This window comes from Pteropus medius, unplaced genomic scaffold (genome assembly GCF_902729225.1).
Source record: "Pteropus medius unplaced genomic scaffold, Ma_sr-lr_union100, whole genome shotgun sequence".
Classification (NCBI taxonomy): domain Eukaryota; kingdom Metazoa; phylum Chordata; class Mammalia; order Chiroptera; family Pteropodidae; genus Pteropus; species Pteropus medius.
In genome coordinates, this window is record NW_024354875.1 from 42,886,700 (window position 1) to 42,907,055 (window position 20,356).

At 40.4% G+C, this 20,356-nt stretch overlaps 1 non-coding gene and 1 pseudogene across 1 annotated transcript; both read right to left on the reverse strand.

The window, feature by feature from the left end:
* Positions 1-1,002: 1,002 nt before the first annotated feature.
* Positions 1,003-1,121, reverse strand: LOC120597346 (uncharacterized; annotated as a pseudogene).
* Positions 1,122-19,955: 18,834 nt separating this feature from the next.
* Positions 19,956-20,121, reverse strand: LOC120597520 (small Cajal body-specific RNA 1). Its single transcript, XR_005651402.1, has one exon.
* Positions 20,122-20,356: the final 235 nt, after the last annotated feature.

The following is a 20,356-nucleotide window of genomic DNA, read 5'->3' on the forward strand; positions in this document are numbered from 1 at the left end:
TTTTTATTACCTACTTTGTAGATTCATGCAATGATTGCCTCAGTTTCCTTTGAATGATCAGACTCCAGAAGGTCAAAATCAAAATGAAGTGAAAAGACACAAATTTAAGTAAATTTTAGGTTTCTACCTCTTGTCCAGGCACATTAGCTCAGGACTCTTAGTTGGATGCCTGCTAGAGATTGTTCACAAGTTGGGTGTCAGTATTTCATATCTCAAATGATATCCTTAGCACACTTGGAAATAGTACATCTTATGCTCATTTGCCATTGCCGCAAAATTCTTTTGTAGTCCTCATGGCTCCACTGAAAGTTTCAAATGTGCTTTTGTGAAAGGTTTCCAGAACACATGCAATATCACTATTTTGTTAGAGAGTGTTCTCCCGGGCTTGTCCCAGACCCTTTAACCCTTTTGTTCCACTACTGTTCCGAACAGGCTTTTGTATCAGGACCTAACAATACACAACATTATATAAGCCTCAAATATAGATGTATAAACCTGTAAGAATCAGCCCCAACAGCAATAATCTGCTCGGCCTCTGGTCTTCCCCCTTTTTAGCTCATTCTCTTCAGAGGATGGTTCCAGTTCCTTTCCTGAAGCACGGCATGAGGCACAATACTCCTCTTTAAAAAGTTCATTTGCTCACACTAACTACAGAATCTAACACAAACTTGTTAGCCTTGTGTCCATTTAGGTTGCTAAGGAAAATATGATTAACTAGGAAGTTTAAAAACAACTAGTTTTTAAACATAGTTCTGGAGGCTGGAAGTCCATGATCAAGGTGTTAGCAGGGTTGGTTTCTGAGGCCTCTCTCCTTGGCTTGGAGATGGCGTCTTCTACCTCTGTCTTCACGTGGTCTTCCCTCTGTGTGCACGCATGCCTATGTCCAAATTTCTTCTTCTTATAAGGACATGAGTCATATTGGATTAAGGCCCATCTTAATGACCTCATTTTAATTTAATTATCTTCTTTATTTATTTTTTATTTTTATTTAATTTTTTTTTACTCTGACAGCACCCGGTATTCCTAGGTGATCTCTCATCCAAGTACTAACCAGGCCCGATCCTGCTTAGCTTCTGAGATCAGAAGAGATCGGGCTCGTTCAGGGCGGCATGGCTGTAGGCTTAATAATCTCTTTAAAAACCACTCATCTACATGCTGGTTTTTGAAAGAGATATTTGACTTTGACATGCTGTCAGTGCCGAGAGGATCGAGAAGGGAAGATTCTATGGTGAGATGCCCAGTTGGAAGAATCCACAAGAGGCAGACATGAGAATGAAACAGCAGGCACCAACTGGATTGTGTAGAGAGCAGCTTTATTAGCAGAAGTGCAGTCTATTGTGCGGGGCGCGCAGTCTTGCGCGCACTTCCTCTGCTCCCCTTTCTCGTGCTCCCCTTCTGCTCTTCAGGGGACCGCATGGCTCCACACAGAGCCGAGTACAATAGTGGCATTCAGCCACACATGTGTGATACAATAAGCTGAATCGTGTTTATATATTTTAGGTGCAGGTACCCTACTACACTAATGTAACATTCTAAATCTGGGGTTCTATTCCTAGCCATGGGCCTGGATCATAGCCAGACCTTGGATTCAGCTGGGCCTGGTACCCACATTCCACCCCTACAGGATCACGGTGCAGGATCTGGCCCGGAGGATGCTACCTTGGGCCCACAATCCACTTGTCATTCTTGGAGTGGCTTAGCTCTACGGGGCATCAACCCTGGGGTACTCTTTACCCGCCATCTCTCTGGGTATTGCTCGGCACACCAGGGACATTGTGACACAGCAACTTGTAGTTGTGTCCGCATCAACGATAGCCCAATCATTTCACTACCTGTTCCATGGTACAAGCCATGTGTGTACCAGGCATCCTCAGAGATGGGAGTCCGACCTTCTTCATGTCTCCCATCTCAGCAGGCTCTGCCAGGAGCTCTGCTTAGAAATGCACTTGTCCCAATAGGGGGTGCAGTTGACTGGACAGGGGGCTCGCAGAGAACTGTGCCCGCTGCTCCAGGTAAACCCCCCATTTTGTCAGCTTGGGGGTCCGTGCAATTCCCATACAAAGAGTCTTCCTTAAGATCGCAGCCACTCCTCCGCAGGTTATGCGGACCATGCCATTACGGGATTTCACTGGCCAGCAGGCTGCATAATGGCAGCCAGTTGCTTCTCTATCAAGAGAATACCAGCGCTTTCGTGCTTTTCCATAACTTGGACCAGAAGCCTATTGGGACCTTCCAGGACCCGTACTTCTGCCACAAGTCCCATCCAAACCCTGCATCATCCACCTGCACCGTAAGCAGGAATAGGAGGGCTGGATCTATGACACATAGAGTTTGGGCTTGTGCTACAGCTTGCTTTGTAGCATTAAAGGCCTCTTCTATCTCAGGGGTCCAATTTCACTGGGCACTCTGTCACACTAGATGGTGCAGGGGTCAAAACCCCAGCAGTCTCAAATAGGTTTGAAGCTGCTTCACAGTCTCAGGTCAGGGATATGCCTGTATCTTATCAATCACTGCCTCTGGCATTACTTTTGTCCTACTCAACCAGACAACTCCCAAGAACTTGACAGAGAACTCAGATCCCTGGACCTTGTCCTTTCCAACTGCCCAACCCCAGTTGGGGAGAGCTCCTCACAGGCTGGTCACCACTACTTCCAGTCCTGCAAGAGAATCGGAGGGTAGCATTAACACCATCAATGCAATGATACAAGCGCACTACCGGTGGTCATTTTCACATGGTTAAATTGTGAGCCATGAGACCATGGCAAAGGGTAGGGCTAGAGAAAAAGGCATTTGCCAAGCCCACTACATAATGGTATGGTCCAAGTTCATGTGACAACCAGTCTATGATGTAGTGACATTCTGCACGGCAGCATGCAGGGGCAGTGTAACCTTGTTCAGCTCCTGATAGTCAATTGTCATGTGCCAGGAGCCGTCAGATTTCTTCACTGGCCACAGGTCAATCGGCTCTCGTGCCAACTTGGTGCCCCAGAGCCAATCTGGTGCCTCAGCCGAATTTCTAATCAAAGAGATAATCAGCCAGCCACACCTCATGGGTTGTGATTTTCTTGGAAATAGGAGTGAATTGCTGGTCAGAGCGCAGCTGATTCCTCAGCACCAGCAGCACTTCATTAGGTTGCTGCTCAGTCTTTTCTGCAGCAACCCCTGCCACGAGAAAATCAAACTGCATTTGCCTGTGGCTCACTCTCACAGCCAAATGGGCTGGGCGCTGCTCCCCTCTGCTTTTGGCCATGCCTCTGTCCGTGCACTGGCCGGTCTGGGAGTGCAGAGGGCAGTAGGTGCACACTGGGTGGGACGCTCCTTGCATTTCACTTCCACATCCTCCAATCTAGCCTTTGCGGACGTCACTTTGTGATTCCGCCTATCCATGTAAGGGGCCAACAGTGCCGCCATGGTGCCAAAAGCTCTGGCTGGGCCAGAAGGCAAAATCAAGTCCTTCATATAGGTTGTAAATACCTCTTCATCAGGGCTTGTATACTGGGTGCAAAACATCATCTGTTGCCTGTCCATTTCCTGAATTATCTGGAACAGATCTAAGTACGTGGCCCATCTGCTCACTGTCTCTGGCAGCTCCCTCAGGTCAGTCTATGCAGCAGACAAGAGCCAGTTAATGAAGGAGTGATTGCCTGCACCCCGCGCCGAATGGGCCACATTCTGGAGATGCTGCCTGAGGGATGGTATCACCATTGTGGAGGCCAGCTGAGCCATCTCTTCTGGATATAATTCAGTCCCTTCAGCCCCATCATCCCACAGCCGAATCAGCCACCCTGGAACCGTTTCCTGGGCTCTCTGTGGTACCTGTTTCATCATGTCCCAGAGTTCCACGGGGGTGTACTGGATCAAGGTGGTTTGCTTTTTAACCTTGTGAGGCACCATCAACTTGCCCCCTGCCGAGGCCAATGGCTGTTCCACTTCATCCTGGGGCCGTATCACCGGTCACGCCTGCCACCAGTGGGCTCCCAGACCCAGACAATGGCAGCAACCCGTTAGGGTCCTGCAAAATACGCTCCACTGCTGCCAGCTGCCTTTCTAGCACTTCTTCTTGGTGTAGCTGCTGTACCCGCTGATCTTGATCCTGAACCTCCAGGCTAGCCTGCCATAGCACTGCCAGGAACATCCAGGCCACCCGACCTGCTGCCTCCCGGTAAGTGGTCGGGACATTCGGCTCCAACATCTCCTGGGCCTTCCGGACGTCCACCGGACACAGCTTTACTCTATCCTCAATCCTCCACGGGCGTCCACGAGGCCAAATACGCGGCCACGGGATACCACTGGGAGGCGGGGGGCCACATGTCCTCCACCTGGGTCTCCTCCACCTGGGAACCATCCAGAGCGCCGGGGGCCATACACACCTCATCCCGCAGACTACGCCAAGTGTCAGTGCCGAGCTGATCAAGAGGAGAAGGTTCGATGGTGAGATGCCCAGTTGGAAGAATGCACAAGAGGCAGACATGAGAATGAAACAGCAGGCACCAACTGGATTGTGTAGAGAGCAGCTTTATTAGCAGAAGTGCAGTCTATTGTGCGGGGCGCGCAGTCTTGCGCGCACTTCCTCTGCTCCCCTTTCTCGTGCTCCCCTTCTACTCTTCAGGGGACTGCATGGCTCCACACAGAGCCGAGTACAATAGTGGCGTTCAGCTACACATGCGTGATACAATAAGCTGAATTGTGTTTACATATTTTGGGTGCAGGTGCCCTACTACACTAATGTAACATTCTAAATCCGGGGTCCTATTCCTAGCCGTGGGCCTGGATCACAGCCAGACCTTGAACCAGCCAGACCTTGGACCAGCCAGAACTTGAATTCAGCCTGGTGCCCACACAAGCAGAGATAGAGGATACTGTAAGGATGCAATATTACGAACAAAACCCAGAGACGAGGAAACCTTGGAATGACAAGTGGCCTGTGTGGCTGGCTAGAGAATCAAATATGGGAAGTGAAGTTCGATAGTCTGTGTCACGGGCTGAACTGGGTACCCTCAAAATTTATATGCTGAAGTCCTAACTGCCAATACCTCGGGATGTCAGTGTATTTAGAGATAAGTTCTCTAAAGAAATAATTAAGTTCAAATGAGGTCTTTTACATGGGCTCTAATCTAAATCCTATCTTTCATAAATTCATTGCAAACACTGAGTTAACCAATACTGAAAGAATGATTGTTCCTAAAGAAAGTACAGGACTAAGTTCCTGTGAGCCTCTGATCACAACATTTTTGTCACAACCTTCTTTTACGTGTGTTTCTGTTTAAAGCCATCTTATTCAATATGTTGTTGATTCTTTAACATTGAACTCATGGCCAGCAGCACTATAACTCATGCCTGAACGAAGCTTATCTAACACACTTATTTTCTCTGGAAGGCACATTACAGCTTTCTTGTGCTTAGATAGTATTTAGATAGTACTGTCTAGACAGTCCACTAGACAGTACTTCAGCACTACACTTGGGCCATTTTAAACAGCAAAATCACCAATAAAAAGCACAAAAATGCAAAAACGTGGCACTAAATAGACCATAAAAAGGTTACTTGTTTACAGTATTAGCTGAAACTAGAAGGCCAAGCATCACCTTATCTGAACTCAGCCAGGGATGTGCTTTTCAGGCTACTCACACTTTTCACTGCACTGCACATGTTCATAAATGGCTGCAGAATTCGATTTTGGGATTATAAATAAATTCTAGCAATGAGATGAATTCACAAATAAGGAATTTGTGAACAATGAGGACCAGCTGTACTACTAATTCCATTTTATAGATAAGGAAAGTAAGACTCAAAGCAGGTAAGCTTGTGAAAGTGGCACAGCCAGTATTGGAGCTCTACTTTGTAGAAGAGGGAGATTTTTTTCCACCTATATTTAGTCGAGTTGAGGAAATCAGTCAAGCATACTAATATGGAGGCTGCAAATAGAGAACAGCTTTTGCAAAAACTTGCCAATTACATGAAGCATGCTTTCTGGGAATGGCACCAAGATATTAGTGAATAGCAGTTTCACACTTTAAACAATGAGGATCATTGTAAGAAGTACAGTACTAATATATTTATCTGATGGCTCCAGAGCCCAACTGACCAAAATCTATAGCCTTTGTTTTTACAGTTTATGTTGTCATCCTCTCAATGCAATTGTTAAAAAAAAAAAAAGTACATTCACACTCAGGCATTACGTAGTATAGAAAAGCATAATCAGAGACATAATGTAATAGGACAATTCAGAGAATTAGTTGTCAAGTCTGGAAAGGGGCATTCATGTGCTAAAAGCATAGTATAACTATATCACAATACGCTATTTAAAAATTATTTATTCATCCAAAAAAATCTATTGAGATGCCATTATGTGCTGGATGTTTTGTTAGGTACTAAACAATGGTGAATATAAAATAGTTTCTGCCTGGCTATATTTACAGTACAATACCTGAGACAGGTTTTAAAATAATTGTTTGTGCCTATATATGTGTGTTTCTTGGCAGTTCCTCTCTGTTCCCCTCTTCATCCCTTCTGTAGATTTGCAAAGTTGCTGAAAGCCTCTGAGAACTTAAACCATCATCTCCCTTAGGGTTCAGACATGCACAACATATCAGCTGATATGAGGATGTCAGAAGCCAAATTACAAAGCAATTTTAAGACTCCTGAGAGAGAATTCACCTGAGGCAAGGAGTCAGGAATGATAAACAAAGGCAGTAAAAGGTTCTGGAAGTCCCAAGGAAAGAGAGCTCTTTCTTGGACCTACCTTTTGAGCCACCACCTAGACACCACATGTTCCTGATTTTCTTCCTGTTTTGCCAACCTTCCCTTTATGGAACCCACCTCCTCTTTCCAGCTTCTAAATATTAGTGTCCTAGTCAGTTCTCAAATTTCTTATCTTTTCTATCTCTTCTCACTCCCTGAATGATCTCATCCAATCTTAGGGTCTTAAATTCAGTCAAGGCCCTAAAAGGAAAGAGAATGCATACTTAAATTAAGATAAATAAAGTAGGGTTCACTAATGAGACTACAGTAGTCCCTCCTTATCTGTAGGGGATATGTTCCAGGACCCCCAGTGGGTGCCTGAAACCATGGATAGTGCCAAACCCTGTATGTACTATGGTTTTTCCTGTACATACTTACCTTTTTACTTAAAAGAAGCACTTTATGCTTCTTTTTGGCATATCTGAATTGCCAGCATCACTACTCTTGTGCTTTGGGCCATTATTAAGTAAAATAAGGGTTACTTGAACACAAGCACTGCAATATCACAATTGTCATCGATCTGATCACCAAGACAGTTACTAAGTGACTAACAGGTGGGGAGTGTTTACAACATGAAGACAAGCTAGACAAAGGAATGATTCATGCTCCTGGGCTGGATGGGACAGAGTAAGATTTCATCGCACTACTCAAAACAGCACACAATTTAAAACTTACCTATTATTTATTTCTGGAATTTTCCATTTAATATTTTTGAACGGTGGTTGACTACAGGAAATGAAACCACAGAATGTGAAACTATGGATCGGAGGAGACTACTGTGTTTATAGAGCTGTAAGGATAGAAGTACTCTGAGGCTAGGAAGGGGCGAGGATGTTACCACTCATGGACTCTAAGCGTGGAGAGGCATGGGAGAGAGAATCCAGAAGACAGACTAAGATACCCAGCACACTGTCATATGTTGAAGACTCCCAGTTTTTAAATATTTCCAACTCTAACCTTTCAAGTTGAATTATAATGGCGTACTGGATATCTCTACCTGAGTTTTCACTTCGTTGTCCCATGCCCTAGCCTGGTCCCTGCCTATCTCCTTCCTTCCTAACTCCTCTCCTAGTTTCACCCCCTTTCACTTGGTTGCTTAGATCCAAACCTAGCTTTCATCCCTGAATCCTTTGTTTCTCTTATTCCCAATCCACGAACAAGTTGTGTCAGCTTCACTTTTAACAAGTGTCCAGAATCTGGATACTCCTTACCACCTCCACGGCTTCCATCCTAGTTTATACCCACATTGTCTCTTGCTTGTATGACTGTGGTAGACTCCTAATTGGCCTCCTCACTCTTCCTCTTGCTTCCACTGCAGTCTATTCTACTTTGGCCCCAATAGGTGTACACAGTAGCCTAAGTGATCGCTCTCTAACCTCTTACCTTGTTTAAATTTTCTCTCCAGCAACTATTTCTACTTAAATGTCTATCATATGTTTATTCGTTTATTGTCATTTTATGCTTTAAAATTTAGGCTCCACAAAGGCAGGAATCTTCTTGTCTATGGAGTCGTCCTCTTAGTTGAATAAACTATTTCTTAAATAAAAAAATAAATAAGACCTCTATGAAAATAACTGATAAGAGAATTAGAAAACAAGCCACAAACTGGGATAAAATGTTTGTGAAAGATATATCTGATAAAAGACTTATCCAAAATATACAAAACAAAACAAAACAAAAAAAACCTTTAAAATCCAGCAATAAAAAAACAAAGAACTTGATTTAAAAATGGGCAAAGGACTTGAATAGTGCCTAACCAGACATATACAGATGACAAATAAGCATAAGAAAACATGCTCAAGTCATGTAGTCATGGCAGAGTGGTTAAGGCAATAGACTTGAAAACATGCTCAACATCATACATCGAGGAATTGCAAATTAAAACAATGAAATGCCACTACACACTCATTAAAATTTCCAGAATCTAAAATTTTGACAACATTAAATGCTGGCAGCAATGTGGAGCAACAGGAATCTTAATTGTTGCTGGTAGGAATGCAAAATGGTACAGCCACTTTGGGAGACAGTTTGATGGTTTCATACAAAACTAAACATGCTATACAATACAGCAATCACACTCATTGGTATTTACCTAAATGAACCGAAACTTGCGTTCACATAAAAACCTGCACACAAATGTTCATGGCCGCTTTCTTCATCATTGCCAAAAGTTGGAAGCAATCAAGATGTCCTTCACTAGGTAAATGAATAAATAAAGTGTAGTATGACCAGGCAATGAAATATTATTCAGTGCTATCAAGCTATGAAAAGATGTGGAGGAAACTTAAATGCATATTACTAAGAGAAAGAAGCCAATTTGAAAAGACAACATACTTTATGATTCCAACTATTTGACATTCTAGAAAAGCCTAACTATGGAAACGATGTAAAGATCAGTGGTTGCCAGAGGATAATGGAGAGGGAGAGAAGAATAGATGGAAAATGAAGGAGTTCTAGACAACTGAAACTATTCTATATTATACTATAATGGCGGAAACATGTAATTATACATTTGTCAACATCCATAGAATGTACAACATCCATAGGAAACCCGAATATAAACTATGGACTTTGGGTGATAATGTAGAATCATTGATTGTAACACATTCACCACCTAGTTCGTGATGTTGTTAGTGGGGGAAACTATGCATATGCAAAGTCAGGGGTGTATGGGAAATCTCTGTACTTTCTGTTCAGTTTTGCTGTGAACCTAAAAACTGCCCTAAAAATAAAAGTCTATTAAAAAAAAAAAAAAAAAAAAAAGAAGAATGTGTGGAGATCCTGGAGAAAAATGGACCATAAATCTAGAAAAGCTGCCCCACTAAACTCTGAAAGTAATCAGAATCCTGAAAAATCCTGGTTTGGTACTCTTGGTACTCTTACAAGAATGCAATAGACAGTGGGGAGCATGAGGGAGAAGGTAGGGAGGCACTGCTTCTGAAGTTCCAAATAGAAAAATCACAGAGAAGATCTCTGATTAATCTGGCTTGAGTTACAAACCAACTACCTGACTTACTCGGGAATATTCTACTAAGAAAGTCTGAGCCAGTTTTACCTGCCAGTCACCAGGCTGATCTTCAGCCATTGGACACCAGCAGTGGCATCCACAAAGATGAAATCCCGATACATCCATATATATTGTTATATAAGCACTATTGGAAACCATCAAGTGAGTACCTCTCTGCTGCCCACAACCTTGGCCCTTCACCATGTCTCCTGGACCTCCCCTCACCATGCAGCTACTAAAAGAGTAACTCTATAACTCAACCTGGCTTCTATGGCTGACTTGCAATTTGATCAGTTGGGCCACACCATAACAGTTAAATATTTTGATGGTGGATCAACTTGATTAGTGCAATCAAAAAGGCCCTGTGCTTAGAAGGATCTTGTACTTAGTTTAATGTTTGGCTGTCACCGTCTTGAAATTCTTAATAAATTTTGAACAAGGGTCTTGCATTTTTATTTTTCACTGGGCCTCAAAAATTATGTAGCCTGTTCTATTTGATTACATGGTTGAAGTCAGGGGAAAAGTTGTAACAGTGGAAAAGTAAATGCTGGAAACTCTGAATACTACATACACTGAACATGTACACTTGTAATTTGAAGAATGAATGAAGTCCTGGGGACAAGTCAAGGGAGGAGGCTCTTAGAAGTGATCAGCCCTGATACAAGGCTCTTAATAATACTGTCAGAAGTCATAAGAGTAGTTGCCTATGGAGGGTGGGTGGGGTGAGGATTGAATAGGTAGAGGCACATGGGAACTGTCTGGGGTGATAGTAATGTTTTATATCTTGATAGGAGTTAGTATGCATTTTTCAAAACTCAGCAAGTGTACATTTAAAATTGGAGCACTTCATTGTTTATAAATGTTATATCAAAAGAAAACATAAAAATATTGAACTCTAGGTAATGATATGCATGCTAAAATATTTAGGGGGAAATATATTCACACCTTCAATTTTGATATTTGAAATGCATAGAAAATGAGATGGATTAAGGTATGGATAAAGGATGGATGGACAGATGGATGTTTGGATGGATGGATGGATGGATGGATAGATGATAGATGATAGATAGATAGATAGATAGATAGATAGATAGATAGATAGATAAATGATAGATAGATAATAGGTAGATAGATAATGTGATAAGGCCAGTAGAGTACAAGAGTAATAGAAGGCTCTGTGTGATGAGTATATGGGTACTCACTATAAAATTCTTTTGACTTTCTATGACTGAACTTTGTCATAATAAACTGTTGGGAAAATTTACTTTCAAAAGAAAAGGGCAGCTTCCATTTGGTTTTGAGATTTACTAGTGCCAACATTTGAGTGGACTTAGCAGTTATTATGACACAGAACAACTAAGCTAATAGGTGAATTGTATTTTGCTTAAAATAAAAACTCAAAGATGCTCTTTTCAGATCTGCAAGTCCTTAAAAAATTTATGAAATATTTTTGTGAAGTAGGAGATTTCTTGTGCTCATCTTAAAGCCATTTGATGTTTGCATGTGCCTAAAAATTCTAAGTTCTCAGAATGATCTATAATGCATGGAGTGTATGCTCTCAGCAGTGCTTTTCCTCTGTTCTTGACGTCAGTTGCCATTTGTAAGGGTTGCCAAGGTGATGACCAGACCCATCTAAAGACAAGCCTACAAGAAAGGACAGCATACTTATTTTTTCTCCCTTAGCATCAAATATATTTAAAATTCACAACACATTGAGTTGGATGAAATTTTACTTCACAGAGAACAAAACTTCAGAGTACAGAAAAGACCCCCCTCCCCCACCCCTTTGCAGCCCTGATCTTAATTACTGGATTTGTTTAAAACAAAACAAAACAAAACAAACAAAAACTATATATAGACTTTTATATCTGCTACAGTTTTTTTTTTTTTTCCTGGAAAAAATTGTAAGGAGGTGCTGGTCGTATTACATATAATCATTTTGGTAAAGTCAATAGAAAGACTTGGTTTACTTTAAATGCAGGCCTAGGAAAAGTTGGGATATGCTCAAAAAAGGAATAGTTTATGTTTCTTGGAAAGTATGTGATTTAAAAAAATTAATTAAGAAATAATATTGGGGTTAATTGATATGTTTCTAATAGGACAGATCTGTCATGTTACACTAATGCCAAGTTTTATACCCATAAAAGTGTAGGTTTTACACATTAACAAATATGTTTTTATTTTGTGGCAGCAATATATAAACCATCATTACTTGAGGAGGAACTCCATCACAGTTAAGTTGAATTTCATTCTGTTTTGAAATAAACTCAACCTAATATTAGAAAATTAAATTCTGGCATACATCTCAGATACTCTCTTTCTGTTGGTGGCTCTTTTATTTCAAAATTAGTCCTTAATATTGTACACTTAGAAGAGTATATTTTGCATTATTGAAATTCATTTATTTCCTTTTCAAATAAAATTGGAAACATTAAATAAATGTTGTTTTCTAGGGAAACATATTTTAAAATGTTTATTCATTTATGTTCGAATAAGCATTTTAAAATATTTTATGTGAGATACAGAACTTTTTGTTCTTGAGCACATTTCCCTCCAGGATGTCAACTATAGAGCGTCAGGAATATATCTTCCCTCAAATGCCCTTAGATTTTCTTAATTACCCATTGTGGATTTCATGATACACCTTTTTTTTTGAGACAATTTCCATTTTTAACCCTAACCACTTCTTGGGCAAAAGATCCTATAAACTTAGTATCAAGTGTGTAAGATTCTAGCATACCTTTTTAAATGCATCTTAAAATTGTAAGATCAAGTTTCAAATCATGTGAGCTTTTGATATGGACTTTGATTGAAATTCTGTGTACAGTCACCCAGTCCACTTTTTTCCTGACTTCCTGGAACTGGATCATACCACTCCCCTGAGACTCCACCACAAGCCCAGGGCTCAGAGTACAAGCCCCTGGAGGTCATTTTCTCTCCTTTGGTTATTTTGGAATTTCTAGTTTGTAACTTCTTAGCTCCATCACGTCTTCTTTGAGAGTAATCAGCATTTCATGCCAGTTGTGCAAACAGATTTTAGTTTGATTCTCAAAACAAAGGAATGGAATAACATGTTGAATGGTAACATCTTCATGGGATGTAGAAATTGCTGGTGTGAGTAAAGGGCCGGGGAGGGAAATATTACAATTTGAAATACCCGCTGGTTGTGTTAGCTTTCTCAAATTTTCTGAACTTCTGTTTTGCTGGAATTTTAAGGGCGAGAGGCATCTATTAATGAATTTCTTATGGGAAACTTTATGACTGCAAGTTAGTCGCTATGCATCAATTGATCCTCTGCTTTGGTGCCTGGCTCTGCAATGAGATGTTACAGTACTTGTGCCTTCCTGTGACTCTTCCCAAGTATCAAGCTTCAGAGACCACCTAAAGAAAACCAGGATGCCCCTCAGATGCACACAATCTGTCCCTCCCTAAGTTCTCATTCCTCACAAATTCTCTGGCTTTGGGTTCTTTTTTCCTGTCTCTCCTTGCAGTGTGACCAGCTTAGACCTCCTGTCTAGCTTCGCCAATACCAGCTCTGCATTTCCACAGCCCACCTCCCTCTCACCTGCCTGGTTTGCTTAATTTCAGCAGACTGCTCCTTCTATAAAAGCCTCTCCCCACTAACTCCAACCTCAGGAATCACCCCCTTCCTCCTCCACTCTCTCAGCCTTCTCACCAAAGGAAAGGATTAGACATATTGACTTTTTCTAGATACACTTAAAAAGTACAGGGGGAGTTACTGAGCAGAGCTCACAGAACATTAATACAGGAGGCAATAGAGTTGAGAGCTGTGTGAGCTTGGGCTAATTACTTAACAATTCTGAATCTGTTTTCTTTTCAGCAAAATAGTGATGATAATGTTCACTTTATGGTGTTATTGGAGGGATTAAGTAAGACAAGGTACAGAAAGAACCTTACGCATAGCAAGGTTAAAAAGATGGTAGCCATTATTACTTTGAGATTATTTCTGAATTATGGCATGTAGTATTTGTGTGGAAGCCTGAACCTAGGTGTAAAGGCAACAACAAAACAACATGGGGAAATAAATCAGTTTGGACCATAGAAATTTAAAACGAAAGTGAAAAAATGGCCCAATGCTACTCTGTTTATTTAAACTTCTTATTTTTTACGCATACTCATTCAACTAACATGTTATTAAATGCTTTCTATATGCCAGGTGTTATTACTGCAATAGACAGCTGAGTAGATGTTCCTCTCCTCCAGGGACTTGCAATCTAGTTGAGAAGACAAACATATAAATAATCGTTTAGGATATGTGACAAATATTGAAAGGGTCGTATTGCTGTGAGAAGCCCTCGATCATGCCTGGAGACTTCTGGAGAGGCCAAACTCCTGTTCTCAGTTCCCGGTAGAAGCAGCAGGGCAAAGAGGAAAACTTTTTCACTGTGGAGCTAGCCAGGGTCGGAAACTGGTGGCCTGTGGGCCATACCAGGACTGCATATTATTTTTGCATTTTAAAACCCTATAGCATAGGGTTTTAAAATGCAAAAATACCTTACATAAAAGTCCAGAATTATAGGTTTTCCTGAAAAAAATTAAAAATCTGGCAATTCTGGACTGTAATCAACTGGATATAGACCAGCTGCTTTCAGTTTGTTTTACAACCAAACCACTTGACCTGTCATTTGACCCACCTAGGCTCAGTGGGCATTTGAAATTTCAACCTTTCAAGCAGGCACACGGATCCAAATCCAACTTTTGCTACTGACTAATTGTATTGCCTTCAGCAGCTGACCTTGTTACTTTAGGCAAATGATATTGATAATACCACCTTTCCACTTTTTAGGAAGTGGATTGGAACAGCGTTTTTTAACATGTGGTCAACAAATGACTTTTGTCAGTATTGCCTACAATAGTGCTTCTCAAAATTTACTGCTCATACAAATTCCCTGCAGACTGCACTCTTTCAAAGTCATAGAGCTGTGTCATCTAACAATACAATACAGTAGTCATTTGTCATATGTGTCCATTACAATTTAAATTACTTAAAATTTACTACCTCAGTCACACTAGTCACATTTCAAGTGCTCAATAAATGTTCCATGTGGCCTGTGGCTACCTTACTGGACAGCGCATCATGGAAAGTTCTTTTTGGATAGTGCCGTAGACAACATTGTCTGAGTCCATTTGAGATCACATGATAATCTGGGGGATGTCATTTTGTTTGATCTAGTATGTTTTATTGATTAGGGTTTCAAGTCTTTAAAAGTAGATGTTAATGTCCAGAAGATTAAGTCGCAAATTATTTTTATCCTACAGAGGTACAAATGATTTATGTCCAATAGAAAAGAACCCTTTCTGAAGCAATGGGAGAAGTTTTCTGAGCATTATCTGGCTCCAGTTTGTTAGAGAAAGTCTCTCAGGCTGAAAACCACTAGAAATCCTCCCCTCCAGGCACCCTGCTCTTCTCTCCCACCCGCTTCTTCTCTACTCCTTCTGGCCAACAGAAGTCATTGACTCCATACTTCCTGCCTTGCACTGTAAACACTCCCTCCAGCTGCTGCCTGCATTCACTCCAAGTTTAACTATGTAATTGCTAAAGACCCTTTTCCCAGACCAGTGCACATACTTTTAACATTCTTATCCTCTGGGTTAGAGAACTGTTCACAGAATTTTCCTCACCTTTCCTTTAAGCTTCCTTATGCTCCCTATTCTATGACATTTATTTGTACTGTTCATATATAAAACTAATTTTTTTTGTTGTTAATTCTGGGAATGGTGCCAAAATAATTTTTCTATAGCACAGAACTGTTTATTGAGGAGCCTCTGTGTTTGTAACACTATAATTTATTTATCATCTAAGGAACTACTCAACAAGAAAAAGGGAGAGGAAGATTTTGTTCTCTGGTTTTCAAAGTTTATACAACCAGACTAAGAAAACTCAATCTAGAGTATAACTTGACAGGGTCTTGGCACAGAAGTGCTGTTCAGACTTTTGTAATAAAGATAATAAAGACAGTGTTGAGTTAGGGAGAGAATAAAGTAGAAATGCCCAGGAAGAAAGAGATCAACAGGCCACTCAAACAGAGTTTTATAAAGTGGCTCTCCAGGGTCCAAAGGGTAACACTCAGATTTATGGGCCCAGAAGATCCATTTTTGGTTTAGACATTAGAACCTGGTGAGGGATGTTTGGTCAGATATCTGTAAATTGGAGTGTAATATTTTATCTTCAGTGATACTGGGGTGGAGAGGGCCAAAGAAAGCTTGAATTCAGTTGGAAACCAAATACTCATATCCTGTCTTTGACTCACATCACATATAGCACTTCGTTTTATTCCAGAACTTATATTCTATTTAAATTTTGAGTTGCATCTGAAAATAAATAAATTGTCCTTAACACATTGTCAAATGGTAACACTTCTTATTAGGATGTTAATAATATGGACAAATGTCTAGGTAAATTAGTTCAATTCCAGTTGTACTGTCATGTTGGGGCCTATAGGAGTTCAGTGTCGCCCCAACGGTAGGGGTCAGGGAGAGGGATAAGGACGGCACAGAAGCGTAGTTAGCATTTTCCCTCGGTTCTTCCTCTAATGAAGCAATGAAGAATCACAGGTCATTGAGATTTAATAGTTTTATTAAAAATGTTTCAAAAAGACAAAGAATGCTCCAAGGAGGCACATGGTCCCAGTGCTGTAAAGGGGCCAAAATGGCTACAAAAGGGCAAAAAGGCCACAAAAGGCCACCAAAAAGAGAGAGATCTCAGAGGGGCAAAAAGGGGAGCCCCCGAAGAGCAGAAAAAGGACCTACAAGCAAGAATGTCTGCCTTATATTTGGGCCGTGATGGGTGGGTCCAAAGGCATTCCCAGGTGATTGGCAAGTGAGGTCATTTTGATTGACACCTGTTTGCTATATAACTTCGCCTAGTGCACATGTGCTTACCCAGAATTCTACTACCATTGGGGTGTTCTTTGGGCAGTCTTTAGGCTGGGCTTCTATTCCTTTGTTCCCCTTGTCACTCATGTCTGACTAGCTACCTAACAGTATCAATCTCAGTTTTGAATTTCCTAGCTATAAAACCTGGGCAAGTTACTTAACCTTCTTGTGCCTGGTTTCTTCATCTGAGAAATGGGGATAATAATAGTAACTTCCTGACAAGATTGTAAGGATTAAATAAGTCAACATATGAAGAACATTTAGAATAGTGTCTATTATATTATAAGCCCTCAATATTAACAGCTATGTTCATTTTACCTGAAAAGAGTGTACTAAGATTGTGCTTCTGAATATTTGTATAAAAGTTAGCATACTGTAAATATTCAATCCCAGGCGGTCGTACTAAATAACAATAAAACACAGCAATAGGAGTTAGTCTCACTTTTTTAAATGGAGAAGCACATTTTGAAAGGGTAAGAACAATTTCATCATTTTAAAGTCTGTTCTTTAGTAAGAACCAAGAAAATTTCTAAACCAAATGCTAATCTCTGTGTATTAGTCTGCTAGGGCTGCCTCAACAGAATACCACAGACTGGGTGGTTTAAACAACAGAAATTTAATTTTTTTTCACAGTTCTTGAGGGGAGAAGTCCAACACCAAGGTGTTGGCAGGGATGGTTTCTGGTAAGGCCACTCTCCTTGGCTTGCAGATGTACACTCCTTGCTATGTCCTCACCAGTTCTTTTCACTGTGCATACACTCCTGATGTCTCTTTCTCTTTCTATAAAGACACCAATTCTATTGGATTAGGGCCCCACCTTTATGGCCTCCTTTAACCTTAATTACTTCCTTAAAGGTTCTATCTCCAAATATAGTCACATTGGGGGTTAGGGCTTTGACATATGAATCAGGGGTTGGGGGACAGCTAAAGCACAACTTAGTCCACAATACTCTGCCTCATCCCCTTGCTTTGAAACTTTTAAGGTCTCTTCACTGGGTTCAGAGAAGGTCCAACCTGAGTCATGATGACTAAGGGCTACTTCCCACCACACTTCCGCATAGGCACCTTCTATGTCTTAAGCAAAATTCACCATGCGTTGTTTTGCTTGAGGTATCTTCCTCTTTGTCTGTACTCATTCTTTTCCCTACTCCTAGAATACCTCTCCCCATGTCTGTATGTCCATGTCATACCTATATCTCAGAATCCAACTTAGATGCAGCTTCCTCCTGGAATCCTGTCCCAATCCTCCATGATGTATGTCTTCTGTTCTCAGCTCCCAAAGCAGTGTCTCTCTTTCAGAATTCCATTTTATATCAGTTCATGCCTCAGTTCTTCCATGAGTTCCTTGGGTGATGACTAGTTCTAATTCATCTGCCATAATTCTTCCCTAGACAGAGCCTTATTCTACATAGATGTTCCCCAAAAATGTTTGAATGAAACATCAATTGCATGCCAATGACAACCAGGTAGGAATAGATAAGAGTATGAGGGATCAGGAAGGATAAATACCAGATTTTAACTATGGTTATCTATAGAGGAGTGAGGGCTTTTACTTCATATTTTCTGTAATTCTGAAATGTTTGAATTTTTAAGTTATATATATGTATGCATTCCTTTTTTAATAAGAAAAAGTATCAAAAACTTTAAACATTTTTTTCAAAAGAGGTAGATTAGAGGGAGGAAGTTGATGTCAGGATGCATGGGTGTAATGCATTGTCCATATGGCCAAAACAGTGAAGGAGGAGGGCTTTAGAGGTACCTGATCGAGATATTCACCCATGCAGAAGATTTCATCCTAAAAAAGAATTTATAAGGTTTGTAGAATTGCTTGATTATTTAAAATATGTGCATGTTTAATGGATGAAAATGAAAACTCAAAAAAAGTTATGTATGATAAATGACATACTTATTTTCTGTGATATTAAAAAAAATTTAAGTAAATGTAATGCAATTCATTTTTAAATATAATTTTTTACCACATATCAAGCCTGCAACTTATCATTTCTTATTTTCTTCTTCTGGTCTTTATATCACATGGAAAATTATTACAGAGTTTCAGAGAAAAAAAATTGAGATTGTTTTTGAAATTATAAAGCACAGAGTCTTTCAGTGATGATTAAGAGAAAATAGATTTCAGCAGGGTAAATGATAACATGGTTAGAAAAATAGGAAGGTAAAATCTATTTTAAAACATACCTTCAGGGCTTATGCATACCTATAAGATTACCTACACAACGCTGAATTACACACACACATACACACACACACACAATTAAGCAAAGCTATGAATATTTATGCTTATTACACTTAACAACGCATATATGTAGAATCTAAAATTTTGGTTGGTTATATTTGCTCTGCTTTGAACACAAAGTAGAAGTGAGTCCAGAGAAAACATGAAGTGTGCTTTCCCAGAGTTTAGTTCTGCCATAGAACACAGTAAATGTTGTCCTCTGGGAGAGAGGCAAGCCATTTAAATTCAGAGAACAGAGTCTTAACACTAGCAAGCTATTTTTAGCTCAAGCTGTAGCTTAATTTGGAATCCAACCAGTTGAGGTCTTGCCTTTTCTTGGATTGACTTTTTTTTTAATGGCAGTAGGTATCTATACATATGGAGAAAGTGTTCTCCAAAAGCGGCATTTCAAATGTTCTTGAAGAATATATATTCTAAAACTGTTGAAAAAAATGGAGCTTTGAAAGTTGTTGTTTATCTATAGACTGTGCTTTTTTCAAATTTGTGGTATGGCTCTAAGAAAAAGAAAGATGCTCTTAATTTGTTTATTCAACCATAGTTCTGGGCGGGGAGTGGCATGCGGTATGCCAACCTGCACAGCTATCAGGTAGAACAGCAATACTGCCTTGATGCCAGGTGTCTGGCTGGAGGGCCTGATGAAAGTAAGGACGTGGGGAGTTTCTTGGCTTCCAGGAGAAAATGCTACTCATGTTTGAAAGGATCTCCCTGAGCTTAAAGGGTAGCCAGACACCTATTCTATCAGCCATGGTGACTTTGCTACAAGGGTCCCTGCTCCTGACTGTCCATCAAAATAGTCTGAATTTAAATTGTAATAAAATTTAAAAATTAGTTTTGTCAGTCACACTAGCCACATTTCAAGTGCTCAATAGCCACGTGTGGCTAATGGGCTACTCTAATGAATAGTGTAGAGCCTTTCCATCATGACAAAAAATTCTACTGGACAGCACTAGTTTATAACAATGACAAAATAACAGGCAGTTTTGTGAAAAGCACTAGATAGGGAGTTAAAAGACTCAGAACTTTGTTTTATTCTATCCTTTATTTTCATTTTCTTTCAGTTGTGCCTTTGAGTTATAACTCAGAGGACAACTTTACACACTGGGCTTGAAAGACTCATGTCTTTTGCTTTAATATTGCACTTCTGAAACCCAGCTATCACAACACATCAGAAGCTTTTGACACAGGACTAGGATATAGATACCTCAGTTAGTATCAAGCACTAGATTACTATTATTTTTGGTCAAACACATATATAGTGCTTACTGTGTACCAAGTACTATTTTAAGCACTTTATAAATATCATCTCATTCTCATGATCACCCTGTGAGCTGGTACAATTATCCTCATTTTCTAGATGAGGAGACTGAGGAGCAGAGATAGTAAGTCACTTACTGAGCGAGTAAGCAGTAGGGTCTAGATATGAACCCAGGCATTCGTCCTTCATAATCTATGGTCTT